Raw genomic sequence first — 22,201 nt, forward strand, 5'->3', positions numbered from 1 at the left:
GTCTTGACTTTGTTTATGATGCTTTTGTCCAGGCAGAATTTTTTTATGTATCTGTCATTTCTTTTATGACTTCCTTTTTTTTTTTTTTTTTTTTACCTGGAATTTCACTCTTGTTGCCCAGGTTGGAGGTTGGAGTGCAATGGCACGATCTTGACTCATCGCAACCTCCGCCTCCTGGGTTCAAGGGATTCTCCTACCTCAGCCTCCCGAGTAGCTAGGATTACAGGCATGTGCCATCATGCCTGGCTAATTTTTTTTGTTTTTTGTTTTTTGTTTTTTTTTGTTTGTTTGGTAGAGACGGGGTTTCTCCATGTTGGTCAGGCTGATCTCAAACTCCTGACCTCAGGTGATCCGCCCGCCTTGGCCTCCCAAAGTGCTGGGATTACAGGTGTGAGCCACTGCTCCTGGCCACCAGTATTATTTTTTAAACCTCAAGTTGTTTTTTTTTGTAAGTAATCAGGAATTTATTTCAGTGTATAGAGTATAAGGATTCAAGTTCAGTTTTTTTCCAGCTAATAAAATAATCCAGCATCCATTATTGCAAGGGTTGACACACTTTTTCTGTAAAGAGCCAGATAGTAAATACTTTAAGGCTTTGCAATTTGTATGGTCTCTGAACACTACTCATCGCCACTGTGGTAGCACAAAAGCAGCCGTTGACAGTGTATAAACTAATGAGAAATAAAACTTTATTTATGGACACTGTGAAATTTGAGTTTCATGTAATTTTCATGTATCATTAAATTCTTAGTTTTCCTCCTAACTTTAAAAAAATGTAAAACCCATTCTTAGCTTGCAGGCCATCCAAAAATAGACAATGGGCTAAATTTGTCTCCCTGGCTGTAGTATCCCATCTCTGCAGTTTTTCTCCATTGATTTGCAATGAAGCTTTATCCTATGTTAACTTCCTGTATATATCTGGATGTATTCTGTTCACTTGAAATGTTTCTTTGTGTCCAATGTCACACTATCTTACATGTTTTATTATCTGTTAAAATTAATTTTGCCTCAGCATTTTTTCAATTATTTGGAATTTTCTTGGCTATTCTTATTCTATATAATTTTCAAAATTAGCTTGCCCAGTAAAAAATGAAAAATAAAGATTTTTTTTTAGACAGTCTTGCTGTGTCACCCAGATTGGAGGGCAGTGGCGTGATCTCGTCTCACTGCAACCTCCACCTCAGGAGACTGAAGTGATTCTCCTGCCTCAGCCTCCCAAGTGGCTGGGATTACAGGCGTGCACCACCACGCCTGGCTAATTTTTGTATTTTTAGTGGAGACGGGGTTCCGCCATGTTGACCAGGCTGGTCTTGAACTCCTGATATCAAGTGATCCGCCTGCCTCATTCTCTCAAAGTGCTGGGATTACAGGTGTGAGCCACTGTGCCCGGCCTAATTTTCTTATTTTTTGTAGAGACGGGGTCTCACTATGTTGCCCAGGCTGGTTGCAAACTCCTAGGCTCAAGTGATCCCCCTGCCTCAGCCTCACAAAGTATGGGATTACAGGCATGAGCCACTGCACCCAGCCATGTATCTTTTTTGTTACTACTTTGAGTGAGATGTATTCTTTCATTATGTCTTTCAGCCAGTTCTTTAATTTGAAGGCAATTTTTACATACTGATTTTGAATGTTGACACCTAGCTAGATACTTATATTGTTTATGGTACATTAATTCATGTCAGTTTTTCCAGGTGCTATATGTAAAGAACACTCTCCCCTCTTCTTTTCTGTTGCTTGTATCTATTACTACTTTTCTTGTCCAGTTGCATCAGCAAATAGCTCCAGAACAGTGATAAATAAAACTGATGATTGTGAACGTATGACCTGTTTCTGGTTTTAAATAATATGCTTTTATATCTTTTTAATAAAAGATGATGTCAGTTTTGGAGAGTGACACTAACACATATACACAAGTAGATACTCTTCCCCCTCCCCCCACTCCCACCAACAGATAATCATATTCAGGAAGTATTCTTGTATTCTTATTGTATTAGAGCTTTTACTAAGAATGGATGTCGAATTATATCTAATGTCCTTTATCACTTACAGAAATAATCATATAATTATTGTCTTTTGATCTAATAATATGATAAAGTATATTAATAGATAACAGTGAATCATAATTATATTATTAGTATGAATTCCAGCCAGTTGTAGTGTAGTATTTTTTAAATGTGCTAGATTCTATGTGCCATTATTTTATCCAGCAGTTAGCAAAATAGCCATAAGTATGTGTTCATGCCCTCAGAGATAATGAATTTGTTCATGCCTTTGTGTTCATGTTCATGCCTTTATGTTCATGCCCTCAGACATCATGAATTTGAGGATATTTGGAAAAATTAAGGTAGAGTGTTTTTGTTTTGTTTTGTTTTGTTTTGTTTTTGAGACAGAGTCTCACTCTGTTGCCCTGGCTGGAGTGCAGTGGCATGATCTCGGCTCACTGCAACCTCCGCCTCCCGGGTTCAAGTGACTCTCATACCTCAGCCTCCCAAGTAGCTGGGATTACAGGTGTGCGTTACCACACCTTGCTAATTTTTGTATTTTTTGTAGAGACGGGATTTCATCACATTGGCCAGGCTGGTCTCGAACTCCTGACCTCAAATGATCTGCCCACCTTGGCCTCCCAGAGTTCTGGGATTTACAGGCATGAGCCACTGTGCCTGGCTTTGAAGTAGAGATTGATGGAGATCTAGTTTATTTTAGTAGTATCGGATGCATTAAATACTAAACAGTGCTAATATTATAAATATCAAATTCTAAGCATTATAGTACTAAAGCAATATTCATACTTTAGTAAAATCATGAATACTAATTATAATGAATGTGAAAAGTATGTAACTATTTTTTATAACTGAGCCATGAAGTATGTGATAGTTGTGCTTTCTCTTTTGTAAAATGTTTTTTTTCATAGAGTTAGTGGACTCTATTTGGGGATGGGGGCAGATTGCTTAGCTGTGTACTTATCACTGATTAATCCTCACTCAGCTCAAGCTGCAAAATTCCCCTCGGCACCATCAAAGACATCAGGCAACTTACTGTTTTCTTGGTGCCATTTCTGGAGCCCTCTGCCCGCCCTCCCACTGCAGTCTGGACTGCGCTCTCTAGATCTGTTCCCCAGTTGTCAGCCTTTCCCGACGACTCTGGGAAGACCCTTTTCTGTATCCTATGGTCGAGTTCCTGTCTTCCAACTTCCATGTGGTCTTTCTTGGATTGCTTCTTTGGGTTGGTAGAACAGATCCTCCAGTAGCTTCCTGAGAAGGTGTGCATGGGAGGTAAGCTTTTTTAGATCCAGTATCTGAAAACATCTTTAATGTGTCTTCATGATTTCATCTTTAGGTTGGCTGGGTTTAGAATTCTAGATTGGAAATGATTTTTTATTAGAATTTTGAGGACATAGTCCATTGTTTTCTACCTTCCTGTGTTGTTGCTGAAAAGTCTGAGGCCATTCTGATTCCTGATCCTTTCTATACGAGCTGTTTATTTCCCTCTGAAAGCTTTACCGCTTGTCTTTATTCTACATATTCTGAAATTTCACAGCGATGTACATGAGAGGGTCTTTTAATGTGAAACGTTCTCGTATTATTTCTTTAATAATTTCCTCTCTTTTGTGTTGTATATTGTTTTGTTAGAACCCCGATAGTTGGATGGTAGATGTCCTGGCTTGACCCTCAAGTATTTAAGAAAATATATTTTCTTTCCTATCTTTTATCTTTTTTGCCCTACTTTATATGTAATTTCTCCTAATATTTTGTCTTCTAATAATTTTTTCTTCCAATATTTTTCCTGGGTATCAAATAATTTTCTGCTCTCAGGTGTTTATGAGAATTCTTTCTTTTCTCTGTGTGTGCCCTTTTTTTTCCCACATTGTTCTTGTTTCATTGATGCAATATTACTTTTTTTCCTCTGAGAATTAATTTCTGTTTCTTCCAAGCTTTTTTTGTTTATTTTTGGATGGCTGTTTTTCATTTTCTTTTTTGAGATGTAGTCTTGCTATGTTGCCAGGCTGGAGTGCAGTGGTGCCATCTTGGCTCACTGCAACCTCCACCTCCCGGGTTCAAGCGATTCTCCTGCCTCAGCCTCCTGAGTAGCTGGGACTACAGGCGCACACCACCACGCCCAGCTAATTTTTGTATTTTTAGTAGAGATGGGGTTTCACCATCTTGACCAGGATGGTCTTCGATCTCTTGACCTTGTGATCCGCCTGCCTCAGCCTCTCAAAGTGCTGGGATTACAGGCGTGAGCCACTGCACCTGACCCTGTTTTATCATTGTTAAGTTTTCCATTTTCCCTCAAATGTCTGGTGATCTTTGGCTATCCAGTATTTACGATAGAGGCCCTAAAAAACTGATTGGGGCATCTCTGGGCATGAGTCCTTCCTAACATGTAAGTGTAAGATGACGAAAATCAACCAGAACTATGTGTTCAAGCTGCTATATCTAACTGGAAGTTTCTTTAGAGAAAATTTCAACAGGGTTTTTTTTTTTTTTTTTTTTTTTTTGAGATCATATCTTACTCTGTTGCCCAGGCTGGAGTGCAGTGGCATGATCACAGCTCACTGCAGCCTTGACCTCCCCAGGCTCAGGTGATCTTCTCACCTTAGCCTCCCAAATAGTTGGTACCACATGCACACACCACCACGCCTGGCTAGTTTTTGTATTTTTTTTTTTTTTGGTAGAGACAGGGTTTTGCCATGTTGCCCAGGTGGGTCTCGAACATCTGGGCTCAGGCAGTCCTCCCACCTCGGCCTCCCAAAGTGTTAGGATTACAGGCGTGAGCCACTGTGCCTGGCCTTCAACAGTTGTTTTGACATACACAATTTTCACTTCGTACACAACTTTAGAATCTAATTTTCAGCTAAGATGTGATTCCATCTTATGTTCCAGATGTTAACACCAATTGCTTCTGGATGGTGGAAATGTGTATTACTTTTCAGTTCTGGTGCCTTTAAACTTTTCCGTATTAAAAAAAATGTGTTTCTAAAGAATGTCATATGGTATTTACCAGGGGGTGGGGGTGGGGTATAGGGTTTTGTTGTTTATAGTGGGTGCAGAGTTTCAGTTTTGCAAGATGAAGAGTTCTAGAGATGGATGGTGGTGATGGTTGGAACAGTGTGAATGTACTTAATACTGCTGAACCATACATTAAAAATGGCTAAGATGGGCCGGGCACAGTGCCTCATGCCTAGAATCCCAGCACTTTGGGAGGCTGAGGCGGGCAGATTGCTTGAGCCTAGGAGTTCGAGACCAGCCTGGGCAACAGGGTGAAACTCCGTCTCTACTAAAAATACAAAAATTAGCCGGGTGTGGTGGCGGGCGCCTGTATTCCCAGCTACTCGGGAGGCTGAGGCGGGAGAATTGCTGGAACCTGGGAGGCTGAGGTTGCAGGGAGCCGTGATTGTGCTGCTGCACTCCAGCCCGGGCAACAGAGTGAGGCTCTGTCTCAAAAACAAAACAAAACGAAAAAACAGTGGCTAAGATGGTACATTTTATATGATGTATATTTTGCCATAATTTAAAATTTTCAGTTTTTGAATGTTCATAATCAGAAAAAATAAAAGGAGTGAGTTTTCATAATCTTCCCTTCAACCATCATCAGTTTGTAGGATATCTGGAAAAATGGAAATAGAACACGGAGCTTCCAGTTTATGTAGTACAATCAGATTGCCACATACTGGACACAAGTTAGAGATTTTACTTAGCTCTTTGCTCAGATTAAGAATTTCCTGAAATTAAAGGGCTGACAGATCTAACTTGTTAAACTGCTTACTAGATTACGTGGCAAAAGTGGTATCTTTCTTGTTTACTGACCTATCTCCCTGACATCTGACATAGTAAGCTCTCAATAATTACATGTTGATGAATAAATAAATTAACAGGATATGCCAGTACTCCAAAAGATTGTGCTGGAGTAATCATACCCTTACTTTAGACTTATACAAATAAGGAAGATAAATCTATAAAGCACAAGAAAAACGCAGGAGGATGTCTCCATGAGCTTGGATTAGGCAAAGATTTCTTAATTAGGTCACAAAGCCCACTTACTGTAGAACAAAAAGGATGCTACATCAAAATCAAGCACTTCTATTCATGAAAACTGAAAGAAGGCAAAGGGACAAGCCATAGAGAAGATATTCATAATACAGTCCTGTGTCACTGGACGACAGAGATAGATTCTTTTTTATTTTTATTTTGAGACGGAGTCTTGCTCTCTCACCCAGGCTGGAGTGCGGTGGCACAATCTCTGCTCACTGTAAGCTCCGCCTCCTGGGTTCACACCATTCTCCTGCCTCAGCCTCCTGAGTAGCTGGGACTATAGGCGTCCCCTACCATGCCCAGCTAATTTTTTGTATTTTTAGTACAGATGGGGCTTCACTGTGTTAGCCAGGATGGTCTCGATCTCCTGACCTCGTGATCCGCTCTCCTCAGCCTCCCAGAGTGCTGGGATTACAGGCGTGAGCCACTGTGCCTGGCCAGAGATACGTTCTAAGAAATGTGTCATTAGACAATTTCATTGTACAAATATTATAGACTGTACCTACACAGACCTGGAGGGTATAACCTACTGCATACTTAGGCTATCAGGTATAGCCTATTGCTCCCAGACTACAAAGCTATACAGCATGTTACTGAAAAGGATACTGTAGGCAATTGTAACACAATGGTACATATTTGTGTTTCTGAGCACAGAAAAAAGGTAATGAATTGTGCTATAACATTATGATGGCTGTGACAGCACTAAACAATAGGAATTTTTCAGCTTTATTATAATCTTGTGGGACTACCATCGTATGTGCAGTCCATTGTTAACTGAAATATCATGTGGCACGTGACTATATATTTTATTCATCTGACAGAGGTCTTGTATCTAATATATAGAGAACTCCTACAAATCAGTAAGAAAAAGCCACATAACCTAATTTTTAAAGTGTACAGGCTTTTTGAAAGTATACAGGCTGTGCACAGTAGCTCACACTGTAATCTCAGCACTTTTGGAGGCCAAAGCGGTGGATCGTTTGAGACCAGACTGGGCAACATAGTAAGATCCTGTCTCTCTTAAAAAAGGGTGTACAAAAGACTCAAATATTTACTTTATTAAGGAGCATTTCCAGAGGGTTAATAAGCATATAAAAAGATGCCTAATATCCTTCCTCATCAGGGTAATATAGCTTAAACCACAGCAAGTCACCATTATACACACCCATTAGAATGGCGAAAATTTAAAAGGCTGAGAATAGCAAATGTTGGCAAGAATGTGGAGCAGCAGTAACCCTCATGCATTGGTGATGACAGTGTAGCTGCCTTTAAAAAGCTGGCACTTTCTACTCAAGTTAAGTACATGCTTGTTTTATGACCTAGCAATTCCATTATTAGACATAAACCCAAGAGAAATGGGTGGATCTATCCATAAAAAGACATGTACAAGAATGTATATAACAGCTTTATTTAAAACAGCCAAGGCTGGGCACGGTAGCTCATGCCTGTAATCCCAGCACTTTGGGAGGCTGAGGTGGGCAGATCACTTGAGATTAGGAGTTCAAGACCAGCCTGGTTAACATGGTGAAACCCCATCTCTACTAAAAGTACAAAAATTAACTGGGTGTTATGGTGCATACCTGTAATTTCCTGCTACTTGGAGGCTGAGGCAGGATAATCGCTTGAACCTGGGAGGTGGAGGTTGCAGTGAGCCGACATCACCCCACTGCACTCCAGCCTGGGTGACAGAGTGAGACTCCAACTCTAAATAAATAAATAAATAAGCCAAAACCTGAGGGGAAGTGTCCCATCAACAGAAAAGTGGGTGGTTTATGAAACACATACAAAAGCAAATATTACATAAGAAGAAAAAAGAATAAATTACTGGTCAATGCATCTGCATGAATGAGTCTTAAAGAATTCTGTCAAAGAAGCCAGATATAAAAGAATACATATATTTTTATGAAGTTCAAGGACAGGCAAAACAAATGCTGATGATCAGAGTTATAGTGGCCCTTCTGGAGGAGAGTGAAGATGCCTTATGGAGTACTGGGAGATGTTCTGGATCTCCATCTGAGTGGTTGTTACACAAGTATATGCATATGTACAACTTCTTCAAGCTTTGTGCTTAGGATTAGTGTAATTTTGCATATTAAACCATGTATATCATCTCAGCTTTTAAAAATTAGTGCTACTCATTATTAGACTAGAGGAAAATAGGACTTAGAACTTGCAAATCACATTCAGAGGGAAGAAAAGATGATCAGCAAAGGCTAGGAGAGAAAAAAACAGGAGATGGTACACACAATATATAATCATGGGATTTAGGAAATCCCCTATTAAAGAACAGATCCCAAACTCAGTAAAACCTGAAGAAAAAAACAAAGGCCAGTTTTATGCGTCAACAAGAGACATAACTAAAATAAAACAACACAGGAAAGTTGAAAATAAGGGATGGGCTGGATACAGTGAGCAAATGCAAATCAAAAGAAACAGAATTGGCCGGGTGTGGTGGCTCACACTAGTGATCCCAGAGCTTAGGGGGCTGAGGCAGGAGGATGGCTTGAGGCCAGGAGTTCGAGACCAGCCTGGGCAGCATGGTGAGACCCCCCCCATCTCAAAAAAATTTGTAAAAGATGAACATGAACAGGTTTTACAAAAAAAATTTGTAAAAGATGAACACCACGAACAGGCATAGTGGTGTGCACTTGTAGTCCCAGCTGTTCAGGAGGCTGATGCGGGAGGGTAGCTTGAGCTGCACTCCTAGACAGCAGAGCAAGAACCCATCTCTCAAAAAAAAAAAAAAAGAAAGAAAGGAAGAAAAGAAAAAAAGGAAACAGAATTGACAATATTAGGCAGATTAGAAATTCAAGTTTAAAATGTTAAAAAGAATGCATTGTCAATTTATAGCATTGCAAAGTTCAACATACCTAGAAGATACAATAATCATGCAACTTTATGCACTGAAAAACATTCTATCAAAGTATATAAAGCGAAAGCTATTAGAAACATAGAAGAATTTAAAAACACATAGTTGAAGATATTAACACACTTTAGAATTTCATAAATCACAGGCAAAAAATGAGAATATGAAATAATTAGATAACAATAAACTTGTTATATATATATAAATGGCATTTTGTACACATAAAATGGAATATTTAATTTTTTAACACCCATGGTACATTTATAAAAAGTTAATTAGCCACAAAGAAAAATTCCAGTAAAGCCCAAAAGGCAGAAATCACATAGCCCCTGCTTCTCTGACCATATGGCAATAAAACTAAAATTTACAATAAGAAGCCCTGAAAAAAATTTGGCCACTTGGAAAACTTAAAACACTCTTCTGCATAATTCCTTTCTTCTAGTTTGTTTGGATTTTTCTGATGTTCTTCTAGCTTCTTGAGATGAGCACTTAATTTATTTTCTTTTTTTCTTGTTTTTTGTTTAAAGGAATTAGAAAAAAATGGTGACTAGCATTGTCTGATAGTTTCTCAAAATGGATTCCTGAAATGCGGAAGTGTTGACTCATAGGATATGATCGTTTTAAGACTCTGGGCACACAGTGATAGTTTTCTGAATAGAGCATAGTGGATCCTTCACTAGGGGTTGAGAGTACCTGTCTCAATATGCTACTTGAGTATGGTCACTAAAAAATGACAAAATAGCAAGAAAACAGCTTTCTCATATTGTTTTCATTTGCATCTGTTGGATTAGTAACAGTTGAGCTTTTGAAATATGTTTATTCTCAGAAATGTTTATTCAGTCCTTCTTCCCTCCCATTTTCTATTGGGATATTAGTGCTTTACTTATTGATTTTTAAATACCCTTTATATATTAAGAATATTAATTCTTGGCCATGTTTGCAAACATTTTCCCCACTGTTCCTTGCCTTTTATATTTTTTAATATATAAAAGTGATTATTTTCACATAACCAGATCTACCAATCTTCTGATATTTCCTCTATTATTTTTATGGTAAGAGATTCCATCCCCATAATTATTAAATAGTAATAATTACAGTAACAGCTAACATGTATTGAGGGCTGATTATGTGTCAGGCAATAAGCTAAGTCCCTTATTTAATCACAAAAACCCTGCGAGGTACGTATTTTTTATTATCTTCTTGCAATTGAGAAAGAAACTAAGGAAAGAGATGAAATAGTTTGTCCATAAACACTGAACCAGTGATGTTAAATATTCACCCACATTTCATTTTAGTTTTTATGGTTTATGTTTTTATATTTAACTCTTTAATCCTGAAATTTGTGAAATGGTGTGAAGTGAAGCTCCTTTCAAACATTACTTTTTCCCTGACTGTCCTTCAAGTGAATAAATCATTTTTCTCCCCAGTTGTTCAGTATGCTTCCTCTATTATAAATTAAATTTTAATACATAACAAGGTCTCTTTCAGGGATATCTCTTCTGTTTTTATTGACCTATACACTCTTACACAAGTGCCACAATGTTTTAATTGCTGTACTTTTTTTTGAGATGGAATTTTGCTCATGTCGCCCAAGCTGGAGTGTGTGGCGTGATCTCAGTGCACTGCAACCTCTGCTTCCCAGGTTCAAGTGATTCTCCTGCCTCAGCCTCCCAAGTAGCTGGGATTACAGGTGCCACCACGCCCGGCTAATTTTTGTATTTTTAGTAGAGAGGGTTTCACCAGGCTGGTCTTTAACCCCTGACCTCAGGCGATCCACCTGCCTCGGCCTCCTAAAGCTCTAGGATTACAGGCGTGAGCCACTACACCCAGCCTAATTGCTGTATCTTTATTATCAACTTTAATATGTACAAGAGCAAGGCTCACTTCATCATTCTTCCCTTTTTTTTTTTTTTTTTTTTTTTTTTGAGACGGAGTCTCGCTGTCTCCCAGGCTGGAGTGCAGTGGTGCAATCTCGGCTCACTGTAAGCTCCGCCTCCTGGGTTCACGCCATTCTCCTGTCTCAGCCTCCCGAGTAATTGGGACTACAGGCACCTGCCACCACGCCCGGCTAATTTTTTTGTATATTTAGTAGAGCTGGGGTTTCACCGTGTTAGCCAGGATGGTCTCGATCTCCTGACCTCGTGATCTACCCGCCTCGGCCTCCCAAAGTGCTGGGATTACAGGCGTGAACCACTGCACCCGGCCCATTCTTGTCTTTAAAAAACATTTTGAGGCCGAGCGCAGTGGCTCACGCCTGTAATCCCAGCACTTTGGGAGGCAGAGGCAGGTGGATCACAGGAGTTCAAGACCAGCCTGGCCAACATGGCAAAACCCCATCTCTACTAATAATACAAAAATTAGCTGGGCTTGGTGGCACGTGCATGTAATCCCAGCTACTTGGGAGGCTGAGGCAGGAGAATTGCTTGAACCTGGGAGGTGTAGGTTTCAGTGAGCCAAGGTCGTGCCACTGCACTCCAGCCTGGGTGAAAAATACTCTATCTCAAAAAAAAAAGAATTCTGAGAGTTGTTGGCTTTCAGTAATGATGGAGTAGCTTGTATTAGAATAATACTTCCATATGGCAATAACAAAAATAAATTTTGGACACTATACATATATATATATATATATATATATATATATTTTTATTTTTTTTTTTTTGACAGAGTCTTGCTCTGTCGCCCAGGCTGGAGTCCAGTGGCGCGATCTCGGCTCACTGCAAGCTCTTCCTCCCAAGTAGGGAGGGTTCATGCCATTCTCCTGCCTCAGCCTCCCGAGTAGCTGGGTCTACAGGTGCCTGCCACCACGCCCGGCTAATTTTTTGTATTTTTTTAGTAGAGACCGTTTCACCGTGTTAGCCAGGATGGTCTTGATCTCCTGACTTGGTGATCTGCTATACCCAGCCTGGACACAATATTTTAAAAATATAGTTTGAAGGTACTGGAGAGCCACCAAAAGCAAGCAGAAATTGGAGTGAATTTTATTCTTGAAAGAAAGACCCCATCCAGGGGAGCCACCTTTATAAGGCTTTTTCCTCGAGGTACTCCCCAATCCATCAGGTGCTAGCAAATAGAACTCAAGCAGAAAGCTGTATCATATTGGTTTGAGGAATCAGGGGATGGATTTTGAGACTGTGTGTCTGGAAATTGAAGATGGAAATCATAGAAAGGAGAGAACCATGCTGGGGATCACCCCAAACTACATATAAACACCCCTCACATGCTAGACTAACTGCTGAACTGCCCATGCATAGGGGAAGTGCCACAGATTCCAGCAGAGATTTCAGTAGCTGCCTGCTGTGGGAAAGAGAGAATTTGGAGGTGGAGTCTTGTCAAGTTAGAGGAGATTTGATAAACACCTTGGACTTTGCTTTGAAATCCCAGAAGGGCTACCCCTTAGGGGCAAATACTACCCCCCAGGGCTATGGCATTTTCCCTAGGACTAAGGGCAAAACAGAAATAAAGCATAAAATTGTGCCTACACCAGATCTGCCAGTGATTTAACTGTCTGCTAGAATAAACTGAATTCTGCAGAAGAAAACAGAATCCAGAGCCTCTACAAACTATCACCTTCAACATCCAGTATAAAATTAAAAAATACTAGATGTGGGAAGAAACAGGACCCTGTGACCCTTACTGAAATGAAAAGTCAGTTAATAGAAACAAATTCACAGGTGAACAGGAACTTTAACTATGAACAAATATGTTAAAATAATTTACATGAAAAAAATGGATGAAAGGGTAAAGAGGTGAGGAGGTGCAGTGGAGATAAGGAAGTTGTGAAAAAGAACCAAATGTAAATCTTAGAACTGAAAAACACAAAACCTGACACTGAAATTTCCCTGGGTGAGAGACACAGCAGATTGGGCATAACATAAGGAAGCATCAGTGAACTTGAAGACAGGTAAACAGAAATCATCCAGACTGAAGTATGGAGAGGAAAAATAGCTGGAATAAAAATAGGACCAGAGCCTTAATGACCTGCAGGACAAAAATCAAGCTGTCTAACATAGGATGACAGCAGTACTCCCAAAAAGAGAGAAGGATGAGGCAGAAAAAGTATTTGAAGCAATGTTGGCTGAGAAATTTCCAATTTTGATTAAAGTAACCCCACACAAACAGCAGCCCAGGAAGTGTGGCCAATTACAAGAAGGATAAATACAAAGAAAATTACATCGAGGTGTATTGCAGTGAAACTGCTAATATTAAATAAAAAGGGAACAATGATGAGAATTATGGCTGACTCATAATCAGAGACAGTGTAGCACACGGGACAATGGAATGATGTCTTCAAAATGGAAGAAAAAAGACAATCTAGAATTCTCTATACAGTGAAAATATCCATTAAACATGAAGGAAAAATAAAGACATTATAAGATAAAAGCTGAGAGAAATTGTCACCAGCAGACATACATTGAATAAATATCTGTGTGAGATCTTCCCATTGAAGAGAAGACAATACTGTTACAAGAAAGAGAAATCTGTTAGGGAAGAGGTTCCAATCCAGACCCCAAGAGAGGGTTCTTGGATCTCACACAAGAAAGAATTCTGGGCGAGTCTGCGGTGCAAAATGAAAGCAAGTTTATTAAGAAAGTAAAGGAATAAAAGAAAGGCTACTCCACAGACAGAGCAGCCCTGGGAGCTGCTGGTTGCCCATTTTTATGGTTATTTCTTGATGAGATGCCAAACGGGATGGATTATTCATGCTTCCCCTTTTTAGACCATAGAGGTTAACTTCCCGATGTTGCCATGGCATTTATAAACTGTCATGGCACTGGTGGGAGTGTAGCAGTGAGGACAACCAGATGTTACTCTCATGGCCATTTTGGTTTTGGTGGGTTTTGGCCAGCTCCTTTACTGCAACCTATCCTACCAGCAAGGTCTTTATGACCTGTATTTTGTGCTGACTTCCTGTCTCATCCTGTGACTTAGAATGCCTCAGCTGTTTGGGAATGCATCCCAGTAGGTTTCAGCCTCATTTCACCCAGCTCCTACTCAAGATGGAGTTGTTCTGGTTCACATGCCTCTGACAATACTAGATGGAAATTTGGGTCCTCAGGAAGGAAAAAAGAGCAGTAGGAATGTTAAATACATAGGAAAATATAAAATACTATTTTATTTGTATTCTTCAATTCTGTAAAAGTCAGTTGACTAAAGCAATAACAATGTAGTGTTAGATTTATGATATACTCATATATTTATGTGTAATGAACATTTTACAACAAGAGCTCAAAGGACAGAAGGGGTGTAAATGGAATTAAGATTTTTTTTTTTTTTGAGATAATATCTCACTCTATCACCCAGGCTGGCATGCAGTGGCACCATCTCAACTCGCTGCAACTTCCACCTCCCAGGTTCAAGCGATTCTCCTGCCTTGGCCTCCCGGGTAGTTGGGATTACAGGTGCATGCTACCACACCTGGTTATTTTTATTTTTATTTTTATTTTTTGAGACGGAGTCTTGCTGTCGCCCAGGCTAGAGTGCAGTGGCGTGATCTCGGCTCACTGCAGGCTCTGCCCCCGGGGTTCATGCCATTCTCCTGCCTCAGCCTCCTGCGTAGCTGGGACTACAGGCGCCCGCCACCTCGCCTGGCTAATTTTTTGTATTTTTAGTAGAGACGGGTTTTCACCATGTTAGCCAGGATGGTCTCGATCTCCTGACCTCATGATCCGCCCGCCTCGGCCTCCCAAAGTGCTGGGATTTTTAGTAGGGACAGAGTTTCACTATGTTGCCCAGGCTGGTCTCGAACTCCTGAGCTCAGGTGATCCACCTGCCTTGACCTTTCAAAGTGTTGGGATTACAGGCGTGAGCCACTGCACCCGAACAGGTGTGAGCCACTGCAGAGAAACCCGGCCAAGATTCTGAATAAAATGAATTGTTAATATAAACAGTAATACAGTATAGTACATACAATTATATGTATCATATTAAAGTTCTTAATATGTAACATGGTGTAATATTAATTCAGAGTAGACTGATAAATTAAGAATGTATATTGTAATCCCTAGAGGGACTACTTAAAAAAAAAACACAAAGAAATATCTAAATATCCAGAAGAGGATACAGAATGGACTACCGAACATTCCTAGCTATTCTTTTTTTTATCAGTGCATTATTTTTTATTATATTTTTATTCATCAAGTTCATATGCTGCTTATGTATGCCAGGCATTGATCTATAAAAGTAGTACCTTATTTAATCTTTATAACAACTTTATTCCCATTTTACAGATGAGGGACCTGACTCATAGCTATTAAGTGTCAGAGCCGGGATTAAAACATAAGCCACTTTTTTTTCTAATATTTGCTTTTAACCAATATGTTATGCTTCTAGTGGAGGAAGCAGCTGACAGATAAATTAACAAATAAGTGTCCTATTGATATGAGTGACAAAGGAAAAGAACAGTCTTCTTTGTCTCAGCAAGGGTTCAATCAGAGAAGCAGAACCAATGGGAAATAGTATGCTGTTGCCATGTCTGAGGCTGGAGCTTGAGGTCTACATGCAGGTAGTCAGGAAAGGAAAATTAAGAGCAGTCTGGAATCCCACGAGGGCAGAATGAAACCTGTTTCCATTCTTGTTGCCTCTGACCTTGGTGTTAAGAGGATCCTTGTTATGCCTTTTTTGTTTTGTTTTGTTTTGTTTTTTTGAGACAGAGTCTGGCTCTGTCGCCCATGCTGGAGTGCAGTGGTGCAATCTTGGCTCGCTGCAACCTGCGTCTCCTGGTTTCAAGCAATTCTCTGCCTCAGCCTCCCAAGTAGTTGGGATTACAGGCGCCCGCCACCATGCCCTGCTAATTTTTGTATTTTTAGTAGAGACAGGGTTTCACCATCTTGGCCAGGCTGGTCTTGAACTCCTGACCTCGTGATCCACCCACCTTGGCCTCCCAAAGTGCTGGGATTACAGGCGTGAGCCACCATGTCTGGCTGATCCTTGTTATTCTTATTTGTGCATTCTCCCAGATAAGCTTGAGGAACATCTGAGATAATTTAGAATAATTGGGATTTTTTATTGAAATTGTGTTAAACTTATAAATTAATTTGAAAAGGCTTTTTCATTTGTCTCCCTTTATTTCTCTTTGCAACATTTCTTTATACTGATCTAACATTTTGGAAGACTATAGTAATTTTTTATTTCTCTTGGCTATTATCAAAGGAATTTCTCTTCATTTTATTTTTTAACTATTGCTGATATACAGGAGTACTACTGATTTTTAATTTTATATACTATATCTTGCCATCCCACTTTCTTATGATTAAATTACGTTTTTTGGGTATATGGTCAATTGATTATTTTGTAAACTTGTCTCTAATTCGTAGACATTTTAATTTTATTTCCTGCTTTATTACATAGGATGAAACTCCAAGAATAATGTTAAATGTTAATGATGACAGTGATAATGAGTTTTATTATAAACAGCTTTTTTTTTTAAGAGGAGAAAAAAGGGATTATCACGAAGGGCTACAAATATATCTTATAGCTATTGAAAATCTGCAATTCATGAAGCACCAGTATGCTTTATTCACATTTATTCACACATTGAACAATTATTTGGTGAATGACCACTATGGGTTGATCAGTATTTTAGATTTTGGGGATACAGTAATGAATAAGGCAGAGAATAAAAGTTTAACACCATTAAAATCCTCAGAAAACCATATAAGATAAAGGTTACAAAGCCATCTATGTTTGACAACCAGAGGAGTATTATCTAGATAGTAATTCCTGTAGAAAAGTACTTCTACCTAGGGTGATCACAGAGGAGCTTTGGTGATGGAAGAGATAACTCAGAACCACTGACAAGCTCAGAGTGGGGTTGGGAAGAAGCTACTCTGATGGCTGGAACATCAGGGGTAGAAGACTGATGCCTGACTCTCTCCAGAGTATAAGGCATATCAGGGGCTGATGAATAAACTAGTTTGCTTTAGTACAGGGTGAATGAATATATGGTAACAGGCATTTTGTTTTGTTTTGTTTTGTTTTGTTTTGAGATGGAGTCTCACTCTGTAGCCCAGGCTGGAGTGCAATGGCACCATCTCAGCTCACTGCGACCTCCGCCTCCCGGATTCAATCAATTCTGCTGCCCCAGCCTCCTGAGTAGCTGGGATTACAGGCGCCTGCCACCACACCTGGCTAATTTCTATATTTTTAATAGGGACGGGGGTTTCACCATGTTGGCCAGGCAGGTCTTGAACTCCTTGACCTCAAGTGATCTGTCCCCGCCCCCCAGCCTCCCAAAGTGCTGGGATTACAGCCATGAGCCACCATGCCAGGCCTGGTAACGGTTTTTATACTTACTTCTGGGGATTCTTGGAGATTCTGAGGAGATATTTCAGGGGCAAAGAGAGAATCAAGAAGGTGGGACTCTGATTTTTCTCCATACCCCTCCGGACCTCCCAAAACCTGAACATTACTTTTGTCTGTTTTACATATTGGGTTTTTTTTTGTTTGTTTGTTTGTTTTTTTTTTTTTTTTTTTTTTTGAGGTAGGGTCTTGCTTTGTCACCCAGGCTGGAGTGCAGTGGTGCAGTCATGGCTCACTGCAGCCTTGACCTCCTGGGCTCAAGCAGTCCTCCTGCTTCAGCCTCCCTAGTAGCTGAGACTACAAATATACACCATTGCACCAGCTATTTCTTTTTTTAAAAAAGGTGAGGTTGCACTGTGTTGTCCAGGCTGGTCTTGAACTCCTGTACTCAAGTGATCCTCCTGCCTCAGCCTCCCAAAGTGCTGAGATTACAGGTATTAGCCACCATGCCTGGCTTTTTACGCATTTTTATTGAATACCTACTAGGTGCCAGTAGAACCTAGGTGTTTTAGGTACTAGGAACATAGCAGTGAATAAAATAACCCCAAATGTAATGGTAGAGTGGGAGGGAGAAGGCAGTAAATGGAATAAAATATAAACGTAAGTCGAGTAAGAGCAATAGAGGATTCTTCTTAGGAATTTGCAATTTTAAATGGGATGGTTTGGAAAGGCCCCGCTAAGATAACATTTTGAGCAAAAACTTGAAGAAAACGAGGAAGCAAACCATGCAGATTTCTGGGTAGAAAGAGTTTCAGGAAAAGGGAATGACCAATGCAGAAGCTTGAAGAGGAAGTGTGTCTGGCAAATTCCAGGAACAAGAATGGTAGGCCAGGTGGATAGCAGTGAGAGACAAGACCACAGCATTCACAGGAAGTAACGTTGTATAGGGCAACATTATCTTGGTAAGGACTTTGGTTTTGAGTAAAATGGAAAATCATCAAAGTGTTTTAAGCAAGGAGTTATACCATCTGATGTAAGGTTTAATAGGATCACCAGGGTGGAAGCTGGGAGACTACTCTAGTGTTAAGACGTGCTCAGATTCCCTAGATATTTTTTTGGAAGTAAATCCAATAGAATAGCCTGATTTGTTGGATCTGGATATGAAAGAGAAGTAGAAATCAAGGATGACTCCAAGGTTTTTGGCCTTGTGTGACTACAAGTTTGGAGTCACCATTAACTAGGAATGGAGCAGTTTGGTGGGGCAAGATTAGGAGTTCAGTGTTAGACATATTAAGTTTGAGATATCAGACATCCAAGTGGAGGTATCAAGTGGGCAGAGGGATATTATGAATCAAGTTCAGAGGAAAGATCTGAGCTACAGATATAAATGTAACATTGTTAACTTCTTGATTTTGATAATTATTCTGTGGTTATATACAAGCATGAGCTTCCCCCACTCCCACTCCAAATCAAGACATGCTTACTGAAATATTTAAGGGGTAGGGTGTGATGTCTGTAACTTAGTCTCAAACAGTTCAGGGAAAAAGTCATATAGACAGATCAATAGAGAATAATAAAGCAAATGTGATGAATTTAACATTTAAAGAACCTGGGTGAAAGATATATGAGAATTCTTTGTACTATGCTTTCAGCAGCTTTTCTGTAAATCAGAAATTATTTCATAACAGAATGTCTTTTAAAAGTGAAGGAAAATACAGACATTTCCAGGCAAACAAAAAGAAAATTCATCACCAGCACACTGTACTGAAAGAAACACTAAAGGAATTTTCAGGCAGAGAGAAAATGATCTTACATGGAAACATAGAAATGGCAGGAAAGAATGAAGAACAAACAAAAGGACACGTATCAATGAATACTGACTGTGTAAAATAAGAATGTCTTTCTTGTGGATTTTAACATACATTATAATTGAAATGCATGCCAGTACACAAAAGGGGAGGGGTGGAGGGCAAGTTATATGTGTGAGGATCTTTGGGGGAACAGTAAAATTTCTCATTTATATCACACTATAGTAAGTAAAGGATATATTGTGATGTCTAGGGCGTTGGTTCGCAAGTGTTTTAGTCTCAGGACCCCTTTCACTCTTAATTGAGGATCTCCCATTAGGCAAACATCCAGTAATTACTGTTGCAGACAAGTTCCATTGACGGGTGCTAAAATGAGAAGATGAAAGTTTGAAGAGAAAGAGCAAAGTGTCTTTTCCAAGCTATTTATTAACTATGAAAGAAAACATAGTAACTTTGCAGTAGAGAAATCCATTAGAAACCACCTTGACTACAAGGTAATAGAGGGAAAAACTGAATTAAAAAGAAGACAGGAGAGAAGAGAGAGCACTAAACAGGTCAAAAGGAAAACAAATTGTAATATGAAAGATATAAACCCCCAAATTTCAGCATTTACATTAAATATAATTGGAGTAAATACTCCATTAAAAGCAGTTGGTCAAGATTAGATTTAAAAGACTCAATGCTGCTTGCATCAGACACACCTTTCGTATAAAGATATTTAAGGATTAAATGTCAAGTGATGGAAAAAGATATACCATGCAAACACTAAGCACAAGAAACTCGGTACTAATACCAGACAAGGTGGTCTAAAAAGTAGAGTCAGAAGGCCAGGTGTGGTGGCTCACGCCTGTAATCCCAGCACTTTGGGAGTCCGAGGTGAGCAGATCACCTGAGGTCAGGAGTTCAAGACCAGCCTGGCCAACATGGCAAAACCCTGTCTTTGTGCAATGGCGCATGCCTGTAATCCCAGCTACTCGGGAGTCTGAGGCACGAGAATCGCTTGAATCTGGGAGATGAAGGTTGTGGTGAGTGGAGATCGTGCCACTGCACCCCAGCCTGGGCGACAGAGCAAGACTGCGTCTCAAAACAAACAAACAAAAGTAGAGTCAAAGATAGAAAAATTTCAGAATAATAAAATGGTCAATCACCAACAAGATGAACATTTCAAAATAGTTACACACCTAATAAACATAGCTTCAATATACGTAAAGCAAAACTGGACAGACCTGAAAGGAGGACTGGACAAATCTATGATAATGGAGCATTTCAAAACTTCTTTCTCCATGTTTGATAGTACAAACAGACAAAGCAATCCAGATTCTAACAACACAATGAACAAACTTGCCTTTTTACGTAGAACGCTGTACTCATTGAAGACGATAAACAAACAAAAAGTGTTCAGTCTCATTCGTTGTCAGAGAAATGCCAATTGAAATCAGAATGTGCTATCCTTCACACCCACTAGAATGACTAAAATGGAAAAGACTGAGAACTTTGCTGCTGGGTGTGGGACAGCTACAGCTCTTCTACTCTGCTGGTGGGAGTGTGAATTGCTGTGACCGTTTTGGACATTGTTGGCAGTATCTGTTAAAGCTGAGAAGATGTGCACTCTATAATTGAGCATTTCCCCTCAAAAAATATATATAAGAATGTTGATAGCATTATTCATAGATGGTCCAAAACTGGAAATAGATACATTCTTTTACTGTATAAGACTACAATACAACAATTTGAATGAACCGTGGCTACGTGTAGCAACAAGGATGACTCGCAAGCATAATGTTGAACAAAAGGAGCGTTTATCAAATAATGCTTTCCGTCTTGTACCACATATATAAAATTCAAAAGCAAGCAAACTGAATCTGTGGTATTAGAAGTTAGGTGGTGACTGGGAGGAGACAAGGGATGTTGCTAGAGGCTGTTACTCTATTTTTTGATCTGGATGGTAGTTACATAAGTGTGTTCACCATGGGAAAATTCATTAAGCTGTACACTTAAAAATGTGCATGCTTTTCTGTATACAATGCCAATAAAAGTTTCCTTAAAATTATAATGAGGCTGTGTGTAGTGGCTCACGCCTATAATCCCAGCACTTTGGGAGGCCGAGGCAGATGGATCACATGAGGCCAGGAGTTTGAGACCAGCCTGGCCAACATAGTGAAATCCCGTATCTACAAAAATACAAAAATTAGCAGGGCTGGTGGCACGCTCCTGTAATCCCAGCTTCTCGGTAGGCTGAGGCACGAGAATTGCTTGAACCTGGGAGACGGAGGTTACAGTGAGCTGAGATGGCACCAGCCTGAGTGATAGAGTGAGATTCTGTCTCAAATAAATAAATAAATAATGAGACAATTTTTTAACCTTTCAGAATGGCAAAGATAAAAAGCTTGATAGCATCATGTAGGCAAGGTTGAGGGAATGTGAGTGGAAACAACCTGGAAGAAGGTTTGACAGGTCTTATTAAAATTAAAACTGCACACGTCTGAGTCTATTCCTAGGGATATGGTTACACATGTACAAGTGGTACATTCAAGGTCCTTTATTATGGCTTTGTTTGTAGTAGTAAAGGTTCAGTAGGGGATGTTAAGTAAATTATAGTACATCCATACCAACCGTATAGCCATTAAATAGAATGAGAGAGCTCTGTAGATACTAATATGGAGTATCCTCTAAGATAACCTAATTAAAAATAGCAAGGTATAGAACAGCATGTATAGCGTGCTATCATTTGTATAAAAATATACGGACACACATATGTATACACACATGTGCTTTTTTTTTTTTTTTTTTTAAAAAGAGATGGAGTCTTGGCCGGGCGCAGTGGCTCATGCCTGCAATCCTAGCACTTTGGGAGGCTGAGCGGGTGGATCACGAGGTCAGGAGTTCAAGACCAGCCTGGCCAAGATGGTGAAACCCCGTCTCTACTAAAAATACGAAAAAATTAGCTGGGCGTGGTGGTAGGTGCCTGTAATCCCAGCTACTCGGGAGGCTGAGGAGAAAATTTCTTGAACCCAGGAGGCTAAGGTTGCAGTGAGCCGAGATTGCACCACGGCACTCCAGCCGTGACAGAGCGAGACTCTGTCTCAAAAAAAAAAAAAACATGGAGCCTCACTATGTTGCCTAGATTTGAAATCCCGGACTAAAGCAATCCTCTTGCCTCATCCTCCCAAGCAGCTGGGATTATAGGTGTCCACCACTGTGCCCAGCTACATGTATGCTTTTTATATAAGAAACTTTAGCAATAGTTGCCCCTGGAG

The 22,201-nt window shown here is 39.8% G+C and overlaps 1 protein-coding gene across 1 annotated transcript in view; it reads left to right on the forward strand.

Annotated features, from left to right (window-relative positions):
* Window positions 1-22,201, forward strand: part of SRM (spermidine synthase) — a 292,467-nt gene that overhangs the window by 4,334 nt on the left and 265,932 nt on the right. The gene's annotated exons all lie outside the window — the stretch shown is intronic.

Source organism: Hylobates moloch, unplaced genomic scaffold, assembly GCF_009828535.3.
Source record: "Hylobates moloch isolate HMO894 unplaced genomic scaffold, HMol_V3 SCAFFOLD_9, whole genome shotgun sequence".
Classification (NCBI taxonomy): domain Eukaryota; kingdom Metazoa; phylum Chordata; class Mammalia; order Primates; family Hylobatidae; genus Hylobates; species Hylobates moloch.